The sequence below is a fragment of the Protopterus annectens genome, chromosome 8.part1 (assembly GCF_019279795.1).
Source record: "Protopterus annectens isolate FY-2018-M chromosome 8.part1, PAN1.0, whole genome shotgun sequence".
Lineage (NCBI taxonomy): Eukaryota > Metazoa > Chordata > Ceratodontiformes > Protopteridae > Protopterus > Protopterus annectens.
Window position 1 is genome coordinate 327,777,935 of NC_056742.1, and position 24,952 is coordinate 327,802,886.

At 39.3% G+C, this 24,952-nt stretch overlaps 1 pseudogene; it reads right to left on the reverse strand.

Annotated features, from left to right (window-relative positions):
- Positions 1-13,354: 13,354 nt before the first annotated feature.
- LOC122810125 overlaps positions 13,355-24,952 on the reverse strand; it is a 28,161-nt pseudogene continuing 16,563 nt past the window's right edge.

Below are 24,952 nucleotides of genomic sequence, written 5' to 3' on the forward strand. Positions count from 1 at the left end.
AGCCAACTGTCTTTCCCATTTCATGCCTTTTAGTCTCACCATCTTATCCTTAATCTCATATGTCTATGTACTATCATTCTGAACTCAGTTAAACTTTCTCATCCTCTTCCATCATTTGAATTTCTGACTCCTAACACTTAACTCCCTTCCCTTTTAATTCTCTACTCAGCCTCAAACTGACAAGCCACATGCACAGCATTGATAAATGCCTCATGTATACCTTTAAGTACAACTTAAACTTTTCACTTACCTCACTCCTAGTCAGAAATTGCCACCCATCACTGACCACTGATGCCCATTCCCATTCTCCCGGCATCATGATCTGTCCACCCGATCACTTGACCATGCCTAATATCTTGTTTCAGAAAACGCTGCCTCATCCATTTCCACTGTTATGCTAACTCTCCCCTCCTAGTCATATTCATTTTTTCTTCTGCTAGTTTACTTAAAATATTCTCTGTTTCTCTCATACAGTTTGGGATGACTAGTAAAACTGGAGTCTAACCCTCCAAAGATGGAAATAAAGTCTTCTCATGCCAAAACCTGTAGAAAGTATCATCCTCCAAGTATTCCTACTCTTTTAATAAAAATATGTATGAGCTACCTTTTCTTCCTGCTTCTGTTTTCCACCAAGGATCATTAGAATCAATATCATACGTCCTTATATTTCATAATGTACCTCAGTATTTGTTTCAGTTTCCCTTCTCACACTAGATTCATCTTACATCACCAGCTTTGCAATGACTATATACACTGAAAGCAACCACAGGAAGTGGCCTTTATCCCATCACTCACTAATAATTCCAAATTCACCTACCCACATCCCCATATCTGAGTGCTATGCCTCTTTTACTATACAAGCACTCTGTCCTCATGCAGTTCCAACTTGATGTATGCTTTCACTTAATATAGTAGTAACCTTGTCTCTGTCTAACAGAAAGACTACACTTACCAATTACCATTAGCAAATTAGAGAAACATTTGCACATTCTGTACTCTCCCTTGTAAAACTAGCCATCACAGTCGCTCTATTTATAGCACCATAGAACTGTGCAATTGTGTCTGAAGTAAACAAAGTGCGATTTTAAACCTACATGTTAATTTGCTTCACAAGAATAGACAGTGCATACCCGATTTATATTAAAAAAAACATTGTTTATGTTTCCCATGTTCCTGTATTCCCTGACAGACTATTTACTGTTACATACAGGGCCTCTCCATGTCTTATTCAACAACCTAGACCCTATGTAATGCTATATAACATATGGACACATTCCTAGTTACATTCATAAACATAAAATGTAAAACTGCATATTCTGCTTGCTATCTTGAACTCAACAGAAGGATAATGCCATGCAGGCAGTACACAGGAATAACCCCTGCTGACACTGTCCAATTGGAAAATTTCAGTTCAGAATTAGATAATGACATATATGAGGCAGGCATTCAGTTTAAGAAAGGAACAATACAATTAAAAGCCAAAGCACCAAGCAATAATCAAATAGTAATACTCTGGACCACCTTGCATTAGTAAGTAGCTGTAGCTAATTATATGTCCACCTTAATACTAAGCTACTACTGATCACAATGAGCCAAAATATTGCAAAGTACAACAAAAATAGCATCCATACTAGACAGTAAAGTAACATAAGCATAGTAAGTATGTGTATTTTATATAAAACATCAGAATACATATAACATGGCAACAATATATAAGTATATTAATCCTGAAATGTGTCCAATATGCCTAATATCCTCCTTCTGTCATTGTTCCTGGAACAACTTACTTAAAACAAAATTAAACTATAAAATTTTACTAGAGAAGTATTTTGTGCTATAATTTAAATTAGTGATTAGAAACACAGGGGGTTCATATAATGATAAGCCTAATCCTTCAACAGTCTGACACAGTCCTTCTCCATTGTTTGGCCAGGAAGTTTATTTGTGGAATCATAATGCAACCTGCCCATAGTGCAATACTAAATTATTTTGATGAAGTGAACATAAGAAATTTACACAAAAATGTTAGACCAGTACTAGTCCCTTGCTGCCCAGTCTCCTACGCATGCTGTGTCTCTCCAAAATATCAGCCCCTAGCTGCTAAGTGGCAAAACTAATCTTCACTGAGTCCCAACATTCACATGCTGCTACCTACCCATTCAAAGCTCCAGATCCTACTCACTGTTTAAAGCAATTATCACTCATGAATTAAATATCAGCCTCTATCTGCTATGTGGCAAAACTAATCTTCACTGACTCCCAACATCCATGTGCTGCTACCTAATTCAGAGCTCCGGATCCTGCTTACTGTTTACAGAAACTATCGTCCAAGAATTTAAATATCAGTTCCTATCTGCTAAGAGGCAAAACTAATCTTCATTGACTCCCAACATCCATATGCTGCTACCTACCTATTCAGAGCTCGGATCCTGCTCACTGTTTAAAAAAATTATCACCCAAGGATTTTTAGGTGTTTTGCTAATTAACTTAATCCCTGGAGAGCACACCACCTTGGTCAGCAGCCGTTTTTTTGTCTCCCCCTTTCTTTGCTTAGATTTTCCAGTAGTATTGGTCCCACAATTGGTTTCTTACAACTAAGCCCTTAACAGGTCAAATTATCAGATATCGATAAGCAAAACCCCACAGAAAGACGCTGCCATATGCATAGCTCAGTATTAAATAGTCTTACTCTAATCAGCCTTTACTTATATATACTCTATATGTCATCTTGCAAACTTACTTATACTTCAAACATATAGTAATCCAACAGTTTTGGCCTGGTGAACTTAAATATTTAAGGGCTCTATTTTAGTAAAACTGATAGTTTTTCTTTACCTTACTGCTCACCTTAGACCGGCTCTTCCTGCTCACTTTGCTCTCGCTACACTCAGCTCACTTTGTTATGCTACCCTACCCCAATTCCCACCCACCCCTGGATCACCTAAACTTATACTCACTTAGCAACATCCCCTACACTCCCAAGCAATCGTGCATCAGCAACACCTACACATTCATCCCACCCACAATACCTCAAGCCACTACCTCCACTACTACACAATACACACTACACTTCAAATAATATTCCTCTAATATTCAACCTTACTTTCCTTTTTCAACATAGCAAATAAAAATAATAATCTACATCTCTACCTTAATACAAGGTACCCTATATATCTACCTCACCTCCCACTGCACTGCTAACCCTTTCTCTCACTCCATCCTTGTATTTTCCTCCTAAGCACACAAGTATCACTTCTCTAACATTCCACATCACTTGATCATACTCCACCATCATAGTCCTCACCTGATAATGCCCCCTTACTACTAGACACATTCATATGCTCACCCTCCACTCTCTCACCACTACCATACTACTACTCTGCTCCTACCTTACTTCCTACCATATTAAACTACACAATCAGATGTGCCCTCTCCTACATACAACACCTCATCAACACAAAGTAATACCTCATAATATCTCTATCACTCCCATCCTCTATAATACTACCTACATAGATTATCTTCCTTTCAAATTCTTCCCTCTGAATCCAAAATCTCACACTTCTCTCAAACACACTAAACTCTTACCTAAACTCCTAAGTACTCTGTTACACATTAATACTCAATGCCTAGCCTCTGGTGACACTCAACCCAACCCAGGACCCAATGTACCATATCAAAACAAATCCAACCCTATTCCTTTACCACCTGTCACTAACTTATTAACCCATCACAATAACTCCAACCTGCTACTTCTCAATATTAATGTTAGGAGCATATTAAATAAAGTCCACCAATTACATACCAATCTCTCACTCTGTTCTCTTGATATCATGGTACTAACAGAAACCTGGTTAAAACCAACTTATAGTAACTATGAGATTCTTCCTCCTGGATACAATATGCTCCATAAAGACAGAATAGCCAAAACAGGTGGCAGAGTAGCAATTCTATTTAAAAGTAACCTGAAAATAAAGGTTACAGATCTGTCCAGTCCTAACTTTGATAACATAGAAATAGTATTATCCAAGCTAGAAGTTAACTCCAAAAAAAGTCATCATCATAATAGGATGCTACATCCCTCCAGGAAACAATATAAGTACCGTGGAAAGCATACTGCATTGGACCTCCAAATCCACATTTATTTATTTATTTATTTACATAATTTACATTTGTTTACTGGGAAAGTCCGACTGGACAAGTAGTCCTTTTTCAGTGGAGGCCCGGAGAGAAATGCTCCACAATAATATCAATAGCAGAAATACATGGGTCTATATTAAAACATTGAAGTTCATAAACATCAAATGTTATAATATCGAACCCCAAATACCGAAATCCGAAAACATCGAACAGTCAGAATAGCAATTTTTTTCCCAGGGAAAAAAAATCACTATTCTGAGAAACATACACACAGCACAAACACACACAAAAAAACAGCAATCCACACACATACACTTAATATCCTACACTTAAACCTAAACTAAACTTTACATACACTACTAGTTATCCACTTACCTTAGCTCAACCCTAACCCTAAGGTCTGTCACTATCGCACACTCACCTCACCCGCGCCCTAACCCTAACTCAGCTAACATGCTCCTAACCCTAACCTACACACAACTGTACACTTACCTGACCTGCGCCCTAACCCTAACTCACCTAACCCGCCCCTAATCCTAACCTACACACAATCGCACACTTACCTGACCTGCTCCCTAACCCTAACTCACCTAACCCACCCCCAACCCTAAATTACACACAATCGCACACTTACCTGAACCCGGCCCATAACGTTCCAACATATCAAACACTGAAAACAGCAAAGCCACAGCAATGGCCCACCAAATTCTTTACCTGGGAAAGAATTCGGTGTCCTGCACCTTTGCTGTTTTCAGCGTTCGACATTACGGGTTCGATATTATAACATTCGATGTTTATAAAATTCAGTTTTATAATATAGACCCGAAATACATTACATATGTTAAATATGAAAGAGACATTTAACAGAGGAAATAATTCAGCAGAGCTGTACAATCATATCCCATGAAACTATCACTATGGGTGATTTCAATATTGACTGGGGGACGTGCTCCTCTCAAAACCCCACAAATTTTATCAACCTGTATGGATTTACTCAAATTATACAATTCCCCACAAGAATAGATAAGGCAATCAAAAAGGAAGCAACCCTTGACTGGAATCTCCTAAATAGACCTACCCTCTCCTTTCAGTGTGGTTGTCTCCCTGACAGCCTGAGTGACCATCAACCAGCCTATTTAATTAGGAATAGGTCCCATCATAGCAAATGATTGACTTACCATTTAATAAGAAGCAAAGAAAAAAAAAACATTTTATCACCACCAATTTCTTATCAGCATTACAAAACTGTAACTGGACACCTCTAAAATTCCTTACCCTAGAAGAAGCAGTCCAATTCTTTAACGCTATTTTTCTCAATATCCTGAATATACATGCACCTCCTAGATCCATTAGAACCAAATCAAAGGCTGCTCTTTGGCTAAGTAATGAAACTATGTCACTACTGATTAGTAGAGACAAAGCCTTCTAACACTGGTATTCTTCCAAGTCCCAAGCATCAAAACAATCATAAGTAGAGCTCTAAAATAAAGCAAAGAAATTAGAAAAACAAGACAAAATTAATTACTACCAGAACATACAAATAAATCACCAAAATAACTCTTAAAAGTTCTGGGCAGCTATTAATGACATTCTCCTTCAAAGAAAATCCACCACACACTCCCCATCAACCAAAAACACCATATAAAACTTAGCTACCCATTTAAAAAAATATTTTACTGAAAACATACTTGCCTTATCAAATCTTCAAACCTTACCCCTAACACAAAACCACCCAAATCAACCATTAACAACAGTTCCTTCACATTACAACTAGTTTTGCTCAACAGTATTAAAAAATGCTTAAAAAGCAAAAACCCACAACTTTAGAAGCAGACAGACTCTTGGCAGAATGTTTGCAAATTGCTGCTGATACAATAGCTTACCCTGTAGCCATCCTTATCAAAAGATCTATGTCCAAGAATATTGTTGCAGAAATCTGGAAAATCTCCCACATAATTCCCCTACACAAAGGGGCTAACTTCACAGAGTTCACTAATCATCGTCTAATAGCTATACTTTCCCATCTATCCAAAATCCTAGACAGATGCATTCATAAGCAGATTATAGATCACTTAAACTCACACAGACTCATATCTAACACCCAGCTTTCATCCCTCTCATAGCATCACTACTGCATTAATGGCCTTCATCAATACAGTAAACCACCACTGAGACAATGGGAAATTTGCTTCTGCTATAGTTCTCAACCTCTCTAAGGCCTTTGACATGGTCATACATAGCAAACTTATACAAGTTCTGAGTTTAATATCAGCCAACCCTCTATCTCCTGGTTTCAAAGCTTTTTAACAGGTCACCAGCAAGCCATCCCATGGCAGAATGGCCTCTCCCCTCTGCTTCCAGTCACAATAGGAGTTGCCCAAGGCTTCATTCTAGGGCCCCTAGTCTTTTTACTCTTTACCAACAACCTGCATACATCCTCTCTTCATGCTTCTATTATCCAATATGCAGATGACGCTACCTTAATCTAATCTTCCTCCTCCCTACAAGAGTTCCACTCAATTACACAGGACTCCTTTCTCTCAAACAAAGAATGGCTCATCAACTCCAAGCTAATTCTAAACCCAAACAAAACTAAACTCCTTCTGTTTCACCTAACCAGACCCACTGCATCAAACCCCTCCTTCAATATTATTTTCAAGAACCAAACCATCATTTCCCCTGAAACTCACACTAAACTCCTAGGTGTCATAATTGACTGTAATATGAAATTTGACACCCATATCTCCCAGACCATTAAGTAAGGACATACAAATTGGGAATACTTTACGGAAATAAACAATTCCTTACTAAACAGGCTAAATCCACCATTGCATGCACCCATCACATATCTACTCTCCTCTATGCCTCCCCAGTACTCACAAACTTGAGAAAGACTAAAATAGCCAAACTTGAGTCCTGCTACAATAAAATAGCCATATTTGCCACAGACACTCCTTTCAGATTACACCATTGCTCAGCTCTTAAACAACTTAATTGACTTAAATTCCCCCCAACTCCTTCTCCACAACCAACTAATATTTGCCCACAAAATCCTTCACCAACCTGACAAACCCCCTGCCCTCCAAAATGTAATACTTCCACATTCAAACAATAGATCTCTCTGCTGAAGTAATAGATTACTTCTACAGGTAACAAAAGCCAACAACACCACTAATGACCCCCTCTTCTCCAACTATATATATAAAAAAATGGAATGCTCTACTCCATAACATAGTATCCCATCCTTCCTTAACAAAGTTTAAACAAATGCTTAAAACTCATCTGGCAGATACATGGATATGCTCCTGCACTACCCCTGGCTAAGTCTTTCTTAATTACTGAAACTTTTTAGCCACTTAAACCAACTAAACCACCTAATTACTAGCCTGCAATCCTGAGACTCCAACTTCTTTACTCACTCACTCTACAATACAATATATTAATAAGACTAAGAATGTGCATTGTAACATGCTTATCGGACCTAGCCTTAGTATCCAAACATTTATAAAAGATATAATAAATCATTTAATGCTGAAAAATTAGCAGCAGTAGCAGCAGCAGCCATAGCATATGGAAAATGTGCACGTGGAACAATATTACATGTGATCAACATTGGGATTGGGATGGGAAAACAGAAAAGACTTACAAAGTATTATACAATGGCAGGTCATTAACATTCAAAAATGTGCATGCTTATTGGTCAGCCCAACCAGCATGCCCACTGTAAATCGAGCATATGCAAATAGAAAAAAGTCCGGTCGCCAGGACTTTCTTGTATTAATATATGCCAAGGCTTTGCAGTTTTCTTGTGCTAAGAAGTTGAGAGGTAGGTATGAAAGTCAGAGAAAATACAAGGAAAATCCGGTACGTTATACAAAACTAAAGAAACATATCAGATTTTCCTCGTATTTTTGCCCACTCTCATATATCTAAACTGTCTGAACTTCACAGTTTCTTATCAAAAAAAAAAAATAAAAACAGGAACAGAGATCTTGCCATCTCCATTGTTTGCTTTCCAAAGTATTGATATACTGCATAAGCATGGAAATGTAAGTCCCATATGCATGTGCATTACAGCAGCAAAGCCACAGGATATGGAAGCAACACAGAAGAAGAGCATGGTGCCATTATTTAAGAAAAGTCAGTAATTTTTCTTAAATAATGTCAGTATATAATTGCAATAACTAACTCCTGGGTGTGATATATTAAAGATTTACCCATGGATGCATTTGTTTAATAACTTAGGCTTCGCCCTCATGATTAAACCACATCAACCATGGGTAAATCTTCTATAAACCACACCCTGTCATTGGTTATTGCTATAAGAAACAATGACATAGAAAGAAAATTAGAGGAAAATTAGGTAGCATGCAAACTATAGTAGTGTAGAAGGAGGAGTGTTGTGAGAAACACAAACATGAACATGCAACAGATTATCTAACATGGTCAAGAAGTATTAGTTTATATGCAGAAAGCAGGTTATAATTATAATGTCACAATAAGTGTGCAATCAGTTTTGGTGTTTAAAAACTCAAATGTAACTATTTCATAATACTGTAGAGGCACGCATTTATTTACCATTGATGTTAAGGAATTCCAATAATTAGATAACAGTTATGAGTATGTGGAATGCTACAGGAGTTAATAGATCTCGACACTCGGAGCAATAGGGAATGCAGGTTTGTAGAGTATGTAGACATGGAGGATGCTATTCTAAGAGGGATTCATTTTTTTCAAGTGTTTGGAAATAGTTTGCATAGTACAATTTAAGTACAACAGTAAGTTATGATTACAGTATTTTATTTTTTATTGAGGACTATTTTAGATTTATTTTTATGTATTTATTTATTTATTTTACATTTGTTAACCGGGAAAATCCAGCTGGACCAGGTCCATTTTCAGTGGATGCCCGGGGAGAAAGGCTCCACAATTAACATATAGTAAGTAGTTAAGACAATGAGAAATACACAGAATGAAAAGACAGCAGATTACTTACAAGCAGAGACATTCAAAAATTAGCTCTCAATAGTTCACATGCATTGCAGAATTGAAATGTTATTAGATTAACCTTTACAAATAAGTAGAATAGACATGATTATTTGTGCTATTTTTACCTAGCAGTACATACAGTTTAAGATAGTTTACATTTCCTAGTAAGTGTATACTGAAAGAAGTACAATGACCAATGCAGCTTATTATAAGAAGTATGTATGTATATATATATATATATATATATATATATATATATATATATATATATGTGTGTGTATGTGTGTGTGTGCGTGTGTGTGTGTGTTAAATAGTGTGCATTCTAATTGGAGTTGTGTGGAGGAGGAGAAGAAAAATTATAGTGATTGTCATGTGATACATGGGCAGATCCAGGTTTTCCTAAGATGTGGTTTGAGTAGTTTTTTGAATTTTGTGTTTGTTGTTGCGGAGGTTATATTAGTGGGGAGATTGTTCCATTTTTTGGCTATGATGTGGGAGTATAGGGCTTTACCTGCAGTATTGTTAGCTGTTGTAATACTGACGAGAGGATTATTGGATGAGAACAGGGTGCGACTGGAAGAGTAGGAGGTTAGTAGCTGCTTCAGGGCTAGAGTTTTCTCTGGGTAGTTTATGATGTTAAAGCCACAAGTGAGTTATTGGTAAGTTAGTACGTGAGGAAATTCAAGCCATTGAATTTCTTTTAGTACTTGGCAGTGATGGGTTCTAAAGGGAGAGTTTTTGGCAAATTTGGCAATTTTGTTATAGCATTACTCTAACTTGTCCAGATCTGATTTTCTAGTATGGGTCAGGATTGGTGCTGCATAAGTAAGTGTTGATAAGAGGTGAGTTTGAGCTAGGGTGATTCTTGCTTTATCTGTGAGAAAATTTTTGTGTCTATAAAGGATTCCCATTTTTTTATGAACTTTCTGGATGGTTTGTGCTATGTGTAGATCGAAAGATAGGTTATTGTCTATTTCAGTTTCTAGGAGTTTTGTATGGGTGGATGGAGAAATGATAGTGCCATTTCTAGATGGGATAGAGAAAGTTGATATATTTTGTTTTAGTAGGGGTGAACAAGAGTAATTTGGTTTTATTGGGGTTGATAATGAGTTGGATGTCAGTAATCCAAGTTTCAATAGCAGAGAATGATTCTTGGGCAAGTTCTTGTAGGGTGTTGGCAGATTGGGCTGCACAGATGAGTGTAGAATCATCTGCATACTGAATTAGTGAGGCTTGTTTGGAAGAGGTGTATAGATTGTAAAAACAGAGAAAAGTAGTGGGCCTAATATTGAGCCTTGTGGTACTCCTATGGAGTTAGGGAGAGGAGGGGATAGTTCACTTTGCCATTGAACAGATTGTTGTCTGTCTGATAAGTAGCTTTTGAACCAGGAGATAGTAGGAGAAGTAAAGGAAAGAGAGTAAAGAGCATCCAGTAGTTTAGGGTGCGAGACCATGTCAAATGCTTTAGAGAGGTCTAAAAAGATAACAGATACATAGTTGTTGTTTCTATGATGATTAACTTGATTGGTGAAGGACAGAAGGACAGTAGTTGTACTATGGTGAGGGTGGAATCCATGTTGAGTGGAGGAGAGGCGATTGTTTTGTATTCAAGAATTGCATGACTTGCGAGTGAATGCATTTCTCTAGGAGCTTAGATAAGGGAAAAAGAATAGCTATAGGCCAATAGGTGGAAAAGTCGTAAGTTTTACCACCTTTGTAAAGAGGTATAATGTAAGATATTTTCCATAGTTGTAGTACATAAGCTTCCTGAATGGACCTGTTTATTAGGATTGAGACTGGATATGATAGGGAGTCAGCTGCTATTTTTAGGAAGTTTGCAGGTAAACCGTCTGCTGCAAGTGGGGTAGGTTTTAGGGTGAGGAGGAGTTTTTTAATCTTAGGTGTAGGGACAGGTGAGAGAGAGAGAAGGATGGTTGGTTGGTAGAGCTGCTAGGAGGGCTCCCTACAGTCATGGCTGGTGAGTTATTAGTGTTAGATAGTGGGTTGGACAGAGTTTGAATTGAGTTTATGAAATGTCAGTTAAGCTGGGAAGCTATATCTTTGCTGTTAGTATTGGGGGAGGTAGGGGTGGGGATAGCAACTGTGTCAGGTTTTAGTAGGGAGTTGATACTATGCCAGCATTTTTGGATATTTCTTGATTGTTTGTTTTGGAGACCTAGGAAGTAGTTTTGTTTGTCTAGTTTAGTTTGTCTTTTGGTTAGATTCCTAAGTTGTTTATCATTTTTTTGGTATGCTCAGAGTTGCCTTGTTTCCATTGCTTCCAGGCCTTGTTTCTGTTTTTTTAGTAGGGCTCTTGTGTCCCTACTTAACCATGGAGCATAGTTTGCTTTGGATTTTATCTTTCTTACTGGTGCAATGGAATTTAGAACTGAGATAAACATATTATTACAATAGTCTACTGCCTAATCTAGGTGTAAGGTTCTTAGAGGCTCCCAGTTACATTGCTTTAGAATGTCGTTTAGGTTGTCTGGGGTTAAGTTATGATCATCCCTGATTTGTCTGTAGATTATGGGTTTTGGGCTATTGGTTCATTTCCTTAGGAGGAAAGTGGGGAGATGGTCACTGAGTCCATCATGTAAGCATCCAGTCTGATAGTGATGTTTGGGGCTATTCACTAGTGTCCAATCAATAATGGTTTGTTTTGGGTTTTTTTGTCAGTTCTGGTGGGCTCTTGAATTAGTTGGGTGAATCCATAGAGGCTAATTTGGTTAGTGGGGTTGCTGGAGTTGCAAGCTTGCCAGTCAGTATTAAGGCACCTAATAAAATTGTTTCTTGAGGGGAATTATGATCAAGCCATTGAAGGATTTCTTCTATAGCTGGAGTGTAATTTCCAGGAGGAAAGTAGCAGCAAAGGATGTTAATTTTTTAGCATTGCTTATTGGTAGGATAGATTCTATGGTTTCTGCATTTTGAAATGTTGACAAAGGGGTATGAACTTGCTGGAGGTTTGTTTCATTTTTGAATAGAATTGCTACTCCACCACCTTTCCTACTTGTTCTATCTAGCCTTAAGATGTTATATCCTGGTGGTAGAATTTCATCAGTAGGGATATGTGGTTTTAGCCAGGACTCGATAATAGTTAGAATGTCAGGAGAGTAGTGGGTAATAAAAGCATGTAGTTCATGAAGTTTGTTGGAAATACTTCTAGTGTTGATATTAATGATTAGTAGATCAGATTGAGCTCTACTGGGGAGGTCAGTGAAGGAGGGTCCTGGGTTTGGGTGTATGTCACCAGCGATAAGGAGAATTTTGTTGAGATTAAAAATGTGTTTGATAGCATAGGTTAAGTTTGAGAGGGATAGATAGACTGCTTTTGTATTGATAGTTGGTGATAGGTGGGTGTTAGGAGTGTGTAAAATAATACTATTACTAAATAGTGTCTGACAGACGTTAAAATATATGTGAGAGTTGGTGTGTCTTAAAGTATGTGTTGTGTGGTAGGAGGTGCTGTCTAGGGGCAAGCTTGTTTGATGGATGTAATGTAGGATAGGGAAGTGAGAGCTAGTAGGAGCAAGAGTAAAAGGGTTTGCATTGTAGTTTATCTTGGAAAAGGTTAAAGTAGTGTTCTTGTGAGGTGGGGGTGTGGTCTGAAAATTCTAATAGGGGTGAAGGGTGGGGTTTAATTAGGAGGCACTGAAAAGTAGCTAGGATAGATGATTGGTGCAGGAAGTAAGTCAGGTAATTAGGGATAAGTATAAGTGTAGGAGTAGTGGGGGTGGTTGGGAATTGGTGGTAGGGTAGGGGAGCAAAGTGAGCCCAAAGGGCGAACGGAGTGGGTACAGACCTCCAGCAGAGGTGAGCGCCAAAAAAGTATCAGTGAGTGCAGGTGAGGGCAGGACACTGATAGTTTTGTAGTGACTGCTGGAAGTCTGTTATTTAAGTAAGTAGACAGGCAAAGAGTATAAAGATGTCACTTAAATTACACTTAATCAAAGGACACTGTAAGGATGGCTAACACCAAAATACCTTAATTAGGTTTTAGGTACTGGATAGTAGGAGAAATATTGTGGAGGCTTGCTGCCACCTACTGGGGAAGTTGGGAGCATCCATGCGAGTGTGCACGCTGTTGGGGCTCAAGTATACCTCGACTAAATTGATTTTATTTAAAAATTCTGTAGTGCATATAGGGTTTTTGTTTTCTTTTTAAAAAAAACATAGGAGCTTACATGCACTTAATAGGCACAGATCACACCTTCTAGGAAGACTAGGTCCATTGCCTTGCTGTTTTCACCAGGTTGGGCAGGAGGGAGTTTAGACTGTGCTGACTGCCAACATTTCTTGCAAGGGCTTCCTGGATGCTTCCTAGGTCCTTCTTTATCTTCTCAATCTTCTCTGTTGTTTGGAGAATCTGGCTATTCAGAGCTCTTGTACTATCTTTAGTGGCCTGGAATGTCTTTTTCCTGTTATTCTCTGATGCACGGGTTTGTGAAGATTGGAGGACATGACTGTTTCACTCAGCTGAGAGTTTCTCATTCAGGAAGTCAAAGACTGTTGAATGCCTGCTTTCTGTGTGTGCACTGCTGCTGGCTTTGTTTTTTAGTTTGTGTTTTTTACTCTTTTGCTGCTGTAGCTCCCCCTGTGTCTTCTGCAGAATTTTGGCACACTGGTCCAAAGATTTGCCTTTGGGTAAGATTATTGCCAGAACTGGCTCTACCTATCCCTCCGCATTTCTGCCCAAACCAGTAGTCAGTTATAATTAGGTGTCTCGTTCCTGGCTGCTGACAAGCTGGATAGCAAATGCCTTTTCCAAACTCATAACCCATCTTGGCCATAAGTTTGGATCCAGTACCTCATGTGTGGGCCTCCCATCTTCCAAATGAAGAACTATATGATGGGGTCCAGTCACAAGAGCTAGAGCTGCTTGGGGCCAAAACTGTAATGTCCAAATGTGTAGTCTAATTAAGTGCCATTAATTTTTTGAGCAGCCATCTCCTACAAAGCTGACTGCTTCTCCAGATGACTTGTACAGACTCTACAAAACAGCTCTTGTCCAACATTCCCGTATGACTGTAATTTCCACAACTCACCGAGAAGGCATAAACGCATTCATTTAGACACAAACTTTGCAACTCCTTTAAAGGTATATTGAAGTTTAGAAATGCAGTTTCTCATGCATTTTGAAGTTTAGAAATGCAGTGTTTTATTGATTTTTCAATTTGCCACTCTTTAGTTTAGATTTATTTAAAGCTTTGACTCTGTAGATTGGAGATTTATTAACTGTCTTGTAATATTTTGTTTTTTCAGATGAGTTGTTTTTCCTGTATTTTTATGTCTGATTGTCACTCCTGAAATGTTGTATCAGATTGTCACTGTGCTTGCTGACTATAAAATAGCCCCTTGATTAAACCTTTCACTATATAAGGGGGCTGTCACCCAGGCAGCTATGACAGTGCTTTGTGCTCTCAGCAGGATCCTGGAAACAACAGCATTTTTATTTATTTATTTATTTTTGGCCTAACCTTACCCCATGGTAGTGACATGAGCATTTGCATTACCACAAGGACTACTGAGTCACTATTTGGGGTTATCATCACCAGCTTGGAAACCATGCATATCACCTTTTCACAGCCCAGAGGGAATATCAACCCTCTCCCTAAGGAGAGGCATGTTTATTCTCCTTGTCTGTGTCATGAAGAAATCAAAGATGAACTGAGGTCACCTCTTCTGTAGTGAGGACATTATTCCTCTGCACCTCCAGTGAAGACTCATTTTCTTTATTTCCAAACTCTATGTAATTGCACAAATGCACTTAAAAATCAGACCCTTTCTTTCTGAAAGTGTAGAGGTAAAGATAGGCATGAAACATTTGTCATGTCTCTCTCATGTAGTTTGGTATGACAACAGAACCTCTGGCTAGTAAACTCAGACAGGAACCTACTGTCCTGTCTGAGATCCTGGAAGTGGTCCATTCACTGCAGATCACTAAAGGTGGTTTAGTACGGTAGATCCACAGATGGAGACAGTGAATGAATATAATGGAATCTCTGTAGCATGCTGGTGGGCTATCATTTAGACAGGATGCTCTTCTTATATTTATCTTATGCCCTAGGAGAAATTCAACAAAACATAGTTTGAGTTATTGAATTATCAAATCTTCAGAGTTTTCATATATGAATGGTCACAATACCCTCATGAAACAAAATGATTAAGCTCTTTCATGTTTTTTTTTTCTTTCTGACAGGAATTTAAATTTCCAGAGAGAACAACAGAACTACCTGTAGAACAGTATGTAACAGTAAAATTATTCAGTTCATGCATTATTATTACTAAGTCTTCACTTTATAGATTTTTTCTGATTAATCCTTAATTCCCATTTTGCCCTCATGCTTTTGGTAACTCATGAACCTCTAATGCATATCTAGGGGGGATAACAGACTCTCACAACCATTGCCAGATTTCCATCATTCTACAACAGCAAATCAATGCTTGGATACTGGCAGTCTCCACTGGAAACCTCTGGTCACAAATACAGGCAGCAAGATGACTTCCTAAGCTATTTTAGTTTTATTAAAGCAGTTATGCCATGTAATGCCACATCTCTTTTGTAGCCACGAAGCACATGGCGCAGTACTTTATTGCACTGCATTTAATATTATAGACTTTACAAGTAAACATAATTCTCAAGAGAATGACTTTGTAGGTGAACTTTTCATACTTTCATGGATTACAAATGATTTTGAACAATACGTAAAAGGGTTCCTTAAATTTTTTTGCTATAACATCAGGTCAGTGAATCATAGATATAAAATCTCTCTCCAATTACTCAGAACAAATTCAACTAACATTCAGTCTCAAATGTCTCCTTAGGTGTTTACCTTATTTCAGAAATATCACATCTAGGATCATGACCCAAAGTATCTCTAAAAAAAATGGTTGAAATGTAAAAATAAGTTATGTACTCACCATAACTTTCCATCTGTGTTGTCCATTTTCATTCTTCCTCAACTAATATGTCTGGATCTGATCCCTTGGATCTGATTTGGCCACTGCTAAAGCTCATTGCAAGCAAAATCTCTTGAACTTCTCCCTTACCCATAATGCACCAACCCCAAGTACCTCAGATCTTGATTGCTGATTTTACTAGAAAGAAATATTTGCAATGCATAGAAAAAAAGGGAGTGAATAACTCATATGCAGTCAAATATAGAGAGAACTATATGTGGAGCTCAATATAAATGACATTGATGTGCCCTAACCAGTCATTCTTCCAGAAGTTTGCAAAGGATGAGGGTTGGTGGGTGGGGAGTTGAGGAAAAATGAAAATGGACAACACAGATGGAATGTTATGGTGAGCACATAACTTTTTTATCTGATGTCAATTTCCATTCTATCCTCAACTAATGGGACAGATTACCTAGCTACGTAAAATCCCTGGTAGACTCAAGGAAGGATATTCTTGAGCACAGTTGAACCAACTGATGTTCTACCTCTGGAGACCAGATCCAATTCATAATGAGTAACAAAGGTATGGGGAGTAGCCCAAGTAGCTGCTTCTCATATGTCATCCATAGACATCCTGGGAAGAAAAACTGAAGATGTTCCATGGATCTAGCTGAATGAGCTTGTACTGGTTGTGGTAATGAACACCCACATTTTTTTATAAATAAATGATATGCAGTTAGCCATCTGGCTAAAGTTACTTTGGCAACTGGTTTTCCCAATTTCAAGTCTGCAAAGGAAACAACCTGTCTGTTTCTCTAATATCATTTGTTTTATGCAGATGAAAACATAATTGTCTGTGACATCCAGTAAATGTAGCATGAACTCACTTTTGTTAGCAACTTTAGGGAAGAAGACTGGCAAATTAATGAACTGATTGATATTAGATTCAGACACCACCTTGGGAAGAAGGGATGCATTGGTTCATAATGTAACTCTATCCTTGTGAAAAATCAAGAAAGGAGGTTTTGAAGACAATGTTTGAATTTCTGAAATCAAGCAGATGTAATAGCTACTAGAAAAAACACTTTTCAAGTAAGATATTTAAGGTCACACTTAGCTGCTGGTTCAAAAGGGGGACTGTATATGAGTCTGCAGTACCAGACTGAAGTCTCGTGGCAGAGTATGGTCTTTAAAAGGAGGTCTCTAAAGTAGAGTGCCTCACAAGAAAGCCTTGCACAACTTATGAGACGCTACTGAGAAACCCTCTAAACCAATGTGAAAGTTTTATATCGTTGCTAAATGAACTTTAGCAGTAGAGGAACTAGCTCCTTCTTTAAAAAGCAGGGCCATAAATTTAAGAATGCTTTGTATCAGAGCTGAAAAAGGGTCAACATGATTTTGATGTAACCAGAACATAAATCTTTTCCATTTACTGGAGATGAGTTTATGTGTAGAATGCTTATGGGAAGATAAAAGTATGTGTCAGACAGCTGAAGAGAGCATAAGTTGTCCAGCTAGTTATCAATGGAACTGGAGAAGCCAGGCCTTCACCCTGAGGTATGATATGTCTGGATGGATCATGTCTGTAGGATGAAACAGAAGATCTGGAGTCAGATCCAGAATCCAAAGTTTGTGAAGTAAGTAAGGCCAAAAGAAGGGGAACCAAATCTGTCAAGGCCAGTATGGTGCCATGAGTATGACTTTGCTCTTCAACATGGCAGTTTTCTGAAGGAATTTTGGAATTAATGGAATTGGCAGAGAGGCATAAAGTAGACTTGGGGCAATCGTAAAGTAGGGCATCCCTCGGTGATTCCTCCTGTGAGCGGATTAAAGCAAAGTAACTGCTGCATTTGTTGTTTAGGGGAGAAGCAAAATTGCAGCAAGGCTGGCCACATTGATAAAAAAACATCTCTGTCATGTTCTTGTCGAGAGACCACTTGTGAGGTAGAAGAATGCACCTGCTCAGCTTGTCTGCTGTCACAATGGACTTCTGCAAAATGTGCATTGCTATGAGAAAGCAGTTGGATGAGATCAACCATTGTCACACTTTGAGTGGTTCTCAATACAAAGGGGTAAGACCCGCTTCTTCCTTGTTTGTTGATGTACCACCAAACTACTGAGATATTGTCCATTTGAATTGCAATTTTCCATGAATGGAGAGCATCCTGAAGGGCCTGCAATGCTAAAAGCACTGCTCTCATCTCTAGGACATTGATATGCAAGTTGGCTTCTTGGGAGGATCAAATGCCTTGGACTGTTTTGCCCAGGAAATGACCCCCCCACCTCAGTTGGGAAGCATGTATGGTCACTATGGCCTCGAGCTGAGGGGGGAATGAATGGTGGCCTTGTAGAACGTGATCTGATTGAATCCACCACCTGAGATCTGTATTGCATATTTGAGTGATTCATATTGGAGTCAACATGGGTTGGTAAAGTACTGACAATTGTGTTGCAAGCTTCCATTGGTAGAATTTGCATGCAAAATCTGGTTAAAGGTGTTAGTGCTATTGTCACTGACATTGATCCTAGAGCTTGAAGGACAAAGCAGGCTGAAATCTTTGTACTACAGATAATTTTTCTTACATGTGATCTTATAGTTTGAACCCTTGAGGGAGACGGTGAAGCTATCATCAACTTTGTGGTGAGCAGTGCTCCTATGAATTCTAAATTTTGAGTTGGTTCCAGTTGAGACTTTTTGTAGTTTATGGTTATCCCCAGAAGACATCATGTCTGGAGAACCTGATCTCTTGCCCTTATTAATTGATGCCTATTTGGGGTGGTAGTGAGCTAGTCATCTAGATATGGAAACACCCGGAATCCCTTCAGTCTCAAGTGAACTGCTATTATTGCCATGCATTTGATGAACACCCTGGAGGCTGTTGTGAGACCAAAAGGCAGAACTCTGAGCTGGTAGTGACTGGCTCCAAATTCTATCTGGTCGGGTGGGACCTCTTGGATGATTCTTTTTTTCTAACAGCTTTTGTACTTGAATTGCTGATTTTTTTCAGTTGCTGCTTGTTCCCTCTGACTGGGTGGACCATCGGGAATTGTTCTTGAGATTGGAGGAGAAAGGGAAAAAAGAATTATATAACTTCTGGAAATAATCCTCTGCACCCATGTAGCTTTTGTTAAGTTTAACCAGGCTCTCTGATGTAGGGACAATTGACTCCCAATTGCCTCCAGAGGTGGACAGCTGAGCCTCCTATCAGGAGTGTTGTTAGGGTCTGTGAAAGAAAGAATCTCTGGACCCTGGGTTTTGTGGGCCACCTCTGCCAGATGGGCAGTGTCAGCTATTGGAGTTCCCCCCTCTTCCCCTAGGGGAACATTCTCCACATGTGTCCTGGAAAGGACCCTGGGATTTTTTGAACCACATCTGCTGACTACCTCCTTGATTCCTAGAAAAGGATCTTTGAGGGGTCAAGAAACATACACCCATAGAAGACATGGACTTTCCATCCTTCTCACACCTGTAAAATGTGTCTTTTACATTGGGGCCAAACAAGGCTGTGCCATCAAAAGGAGCATTGACAGCGAAGACTTGAAGGACTTCACAAAATCACATAAGCACATCCAGGTATGCCTCCTGATGGAAATGCCTGATTCCACTGCCCTTGAGATTTCCTTCAGCTACATGTAAAATGACCTTCATGGAAGAATTGGAAATAGATGAAAGGGTAGCCAACTGAGAAGTCGTAGATGATTAGACCTCTTCAAAAATGGATCCTGAGAGTGTATTTGAGAGCTCCTTAATCAAATTCCTCTGTAACCTTGTAAATTGTGCCAGATAATTCAGCGACCTTAAGGCAAAGATTGCAGAAGCAGAGACACACTTCTTTAACATGTCCATCACCCTAGATTCTCTGTTGGGGGGAAGAACAGTGGAACTCTCCTCAGCAAGTTCCTTTTAGGTGGCCGCCACCATGACCATGGCATCAACGGGCACCCTTTTCCCCCAAAATTGCTTGTCCACAGGCAGTGCCATAATCTTGTCTGGTCTCCTAGGTATAGATTCAGCTGTGTCAGGTTCCTTCCATGCTTACCAAGAGACTAACTTAATAAGCTTGCTGGCAGAAGGAGTCACCCAGGAGGTAGAGGTGCCAGTACCAAAAGCCTCCAGGAATACAAACTCCTCGTATGAAAGGTTGCTGGGTGTCCAGCCACCTGTCTGTTTTAAGATTTCAAGGATGTGTCCAAAGAAGACATCGTCAGGAGGTGACCATGGAGACCCTTCACCTTCACCAATGTCTGTATCTTCTGTGTTCAACTCCTCTGGGGAGTCCAAGTGCTTCCTCTTACATGTCTACTTCTTAGGGACCTCCACAGTGGGATGCTCTAGGAAGGTATCAGAGAAAGTCAAGTTACCCTGTAGGGAAGCCTGGGGTTCTCATACTGGCTGTCTCTGTGGAAAAGGGTGATGATGCTCTCAGTGTAGAGACATCAATGCTGAAGACTGAAAATCCGAGGAGGTTGGATGCATCTGTTATTCTGAGATAGACAAAACTATGTTCATAGCCTCAAAGGCAGACCACTCCAGAGAGGGAGAAGACCTTAGATCTGGAAAGACAAACTTTGGGACCACTGTTCTTCCCTGCTACAAAGGCAATCCCCTCGAGGTAGAAGTTGGAGCCTATCTAACCAGTGCCGAGGTTGATGAGATGGGTCCAATGACTTCAGAGTAAACTCCAACACCTCGGACTCAACATGGAATCATCAGCTCTGAGAGGTCTCTGGAACTGACTGAACTGGAGTACTCATGGCATGCTTCAGAATGAGGATAAGTGATATCCATAAAACTTACCACCCGCCCAACAAACCAGTATTGCACTTGAGTAAACCTCCATTACTATAAATTGTCTCCTACTCATTTTCCAAGATCAACAATCTGCCTGGCACTTTAGACACAATCTGAGGGGGTCCTGAGTTAATTCTGCTCCATCCCTGACAGATATGAAATGAAATTTATTGTTTTGCACTTCACTTAACTATTTAGAGTGATATTGCTTTATTTGTGCTTTATTTGCTGATTTTGTCTTTAAATCATTCTAAAGGCCCCAGTAGGCCTCTGTATAACCCAGTCCCTGACCTACAGTAGCCCACATAAGTACAGGTCTGGACAACATGGATATGTAATGTCTCCATAACCAGCTTTATAGGTATGGGCATCCTAAGACAGCATAGCAATTGTATCATGTTCACAGACTAGCATTTAATCCTTAAAAAAGAAACACAGTTTGTGAGAAATGCACATACACAATTTCACTGGAGGCAAAAATCTTGCATTCAAACAAGGTTGTCAAGAACACACACACTACATCTACCACACACAGTGTCCACCACACACACAGAATAACCTATGCTAAGGTATTAAAAAGCAAACTTCCCTATCCTCAGAAACTTCTTAAGCCCATAAACAGCAATGCCAATCCTTAACAATAAAGCCCTCACCAAAAGCAACACCAAACACCACACATATTCCTACACCCAGTGGAGCCCCAATAGCAAACCCATAGGGAAAGCTAGCATATTACCCAAGAATCTTGTCACATGGGACCCCATTGTATGACACACAGACGCCCAACTTAAAAGACTGGACAAGGAGAATTTAATGGTTAGTTGCTTATATGGAGCTAGGATCCCCCAAGATACAGATGCCCTCAAGTCACTACACCACATGTACCAGTATGATTCTGTCATAGTCCATGTTAATGTTAATGACCTCAGATGTACTTCCTTGGACTATATGAACAGAGACATTGTTGATCTCTCTAAATATGTGTCACAGGCAGGTGTATACCTTGCATTGAGCAGCATTCTACTTTCACCAAGGATGATGCCACAGTAATAGCAAAATATGACTGACTTCAATAACTGTCTTAGTTTCTGGTGTCTTTCCACAGACATTCAATACATTGAGCATGGGAGGACATGGGTAACAGACCATGTTGCTTTGCAAAGGATGTTCAGCACCTGTCTTCCCTAGGCTTCCAAATATCAGCTAAAACTTTATCCATCCCCTTAGAGCCTGTTTTAGGCAATGCCAAATGGATAAACCTACCAACATAGCAAATAAAATGCAAAGAAACCTTAAGGTGTTATTGCTCAGTGCTAGGAGTCTAAATAAGAAACTCCACACCCTAAAAGGTGTCTTCACTTCAGAGAATATAGGCATCTGCACCATTACTGAAACATGATTTAAATCTGCAATAAGTGCTATGTCAATGCAAGGCTTCATTGCTTTCCACACATTTGGACCTCCAGCTGCACAGACAAGGACAAAAGGTGGAGGAGTCTTAATCTATATTAGCAACACGTATAACTATCTTTGTTAAACAGGATGATGCTCTGGACTTTATCCACATGCAGATCATATAGACAAAGTCCCATACCATATCTTAGTAAACCCTAGATCGCCCTCTACATCCCTAGAATCCCATTGTTTGTACCTAGATTTACTGGAGACACTCACCATTAAACCAGATATGCTGTTCATGGAAGACTTTAACTGCCTTTCTGTAGACTCCCAGGCACAATGATTCCTGGACTTTGTTAACACAAAAAACCTTGACAAGAGTTTCAAACATACTTGATCTGGTACCCATCAATATGGGAGAGCATTGCATTCCCCCATGTCACATCCTCACTGACTGGTGAGGCTGGACCACAAAGCTACTTTTAAATAAAAATCAACTGAGTTTGTGTCTTTTGGCTTTTCCCGGTTAGGGGTCACCGCAGCGGAACTCCGGCCTGCTAATGATTGGTAGTTGATTTTTACGTGCCAAGTTACCAGCCCTGATGCACAACCTTCAACGAAGGTACGCCCATTCACAAATGTCTCCACGCAGAAGACGCTCTAGCTGAGAATCGAACCAGACAGCGTCTTACTGTGAGGCAACAACACTACCGCAGCACCACCACTGCGGTTAAATAAAAATCAACTGAGTAACCCCAGCAAATTCTGCAACATTTAGGAACTATTCAAAAGCAAACTACACCCTGTTAAGTCATAATTTATCAATATTCAATGTCCCTCTGAATCCTGAGTTCACAGTAACTTCTGCAGAATTCACAGAGACCCTGTACAACCATGTAAATGGCTGTATAGAGACAGCTGTACCTACTAGAAGTAAGCAGAAAACAAACTCTAAAAACAAACTGTGTTGGTGGAATCCTAACCTTAATATGGTATATTCTAAAAGGAAATAGGTCATGGCTAAAATCAGGAAGAACAACTTCCATAATGATAGGAACTCTATAAATAAACTAAACAAGAAACTAAGAGGACTGATTAAGTCCACAAGGCCAATTACGAGGTCAAGATATCCTCACAGGCTTAAGAAAGCCACAAGACCGTCTACAGCTATGTCCAAAACCTCAAAGGCAGACACATTGGTGTGCCAAAATGGTAGTTAATGGTGCCATCTTCACTGAACAAAGTGACATAGTGAATTTGTTGGTTGACAAATTCAACTCAAACTTAACCCCCATCCCCCCGCCACACTTCATAGGTTCATAGAAGGTTACTAGGCAAACAGCCATAAAGCCCTTACAAGCCTAGCCATATTTACCCCAAGTTCCCCAATTGTCAGTAGTTAAGTGAGTGAAGTTCACATAGGTAAAGGTCTATGGTAGTTAATACCAACTTCTTCTGTCCAGGAGGGACATGGGTACCACCCCAGGAGTGAATTTGTGGTCATCTATCCATTAATCTAGGTTGCATTTGAAGAGGGTCAGGGAGGTGCTCTATTTCACGTGAATTGGAAGCTTGTTTCAGAGAAGTGGAAGTCTCTGAGAGATGTATCTATCTCTTCAGCATGATCTGTTCATGTAAGAGGCTTGGTTAAGATAGCAACCAAAAAGGATGACAGTGAATAAAAGAAAAACTGATAACTAAACCAAAATCCACTGTGAATAACCAAATAAGAGAACAAGCCATTGGTTTAAGGTTTATTGGATCCACAAAGGAAAATATAAACGCTGCTAGTATGTTTGGCGTTTTCGTTATAAAACTTCTTTTATAACGAAAACGCCAAACATACTAGCAGCATTTATATTTTCCTTTGTGGATCCAATAAACCTTAAACCAACGGCTTGTTCTCTTATTTGGTTGTTCACAGTGGATTTTGGTTTAGTTATCAGGCTTGGTTAAGATCCCTGGAGCGAGTGATCCTCGTGCAGCTTGATTTACAAATGTGTAGCATTTCCATCAGGGTTGGGTCAGAGACTGCCCCATAAGCAAGGCACAGTCATCCCAACCTGTAGGAGACAGAATATAGTGACAGGGCTTTCAGTCTTTCTGAGTAAAACTTGTTTTGCTTACTCTGTAATTTCTTGGTGAGAAATCTCTGTGGTCTCTCCAATTGTTGCAGGTGTCTTGTGAGATATGTGCAAAAATGAGCATTGTACTCAATTATTGGTCTGATGAGGGCAGAATATAATGGAATCATAATATCCTTAGATCTCGATGTGATGCCTTTACTTATAAGATTTGTCATATAGAAGAATTTCCTTAGTATTATGGATACATGGTAGTCAAAGTTTGGGTTGTTATAAACCTGAATAACCACAAAAAGTACCACTAGATCTACACTTAGTGGGGAGATGTCTATGATGTAATTAGGAGGGATGTCAGCTTTCCCAACAGGAAGAATAATAATGCATTTTTTTGATTTTAGCTTTAATCCAGGCTTCGGCACCAATCATTTGTCTGTGTTAACCCTATCTGCAGCATTTTAACATCACTGGGTGACTCAATGATTGCGCCAAATTTGCCATCATCAGCAGACTTGGTTAGTCACAGGTCATCTAAGTTTGCCTGTACTTCTGAGAAATAAATTCTAAGAATTAACAGGCCCAGAACAGAACCATGTGGTATGCCACTGGTGACCAGTCTTTTGCTAGAGGTGAAGTCACCCACTTTGAC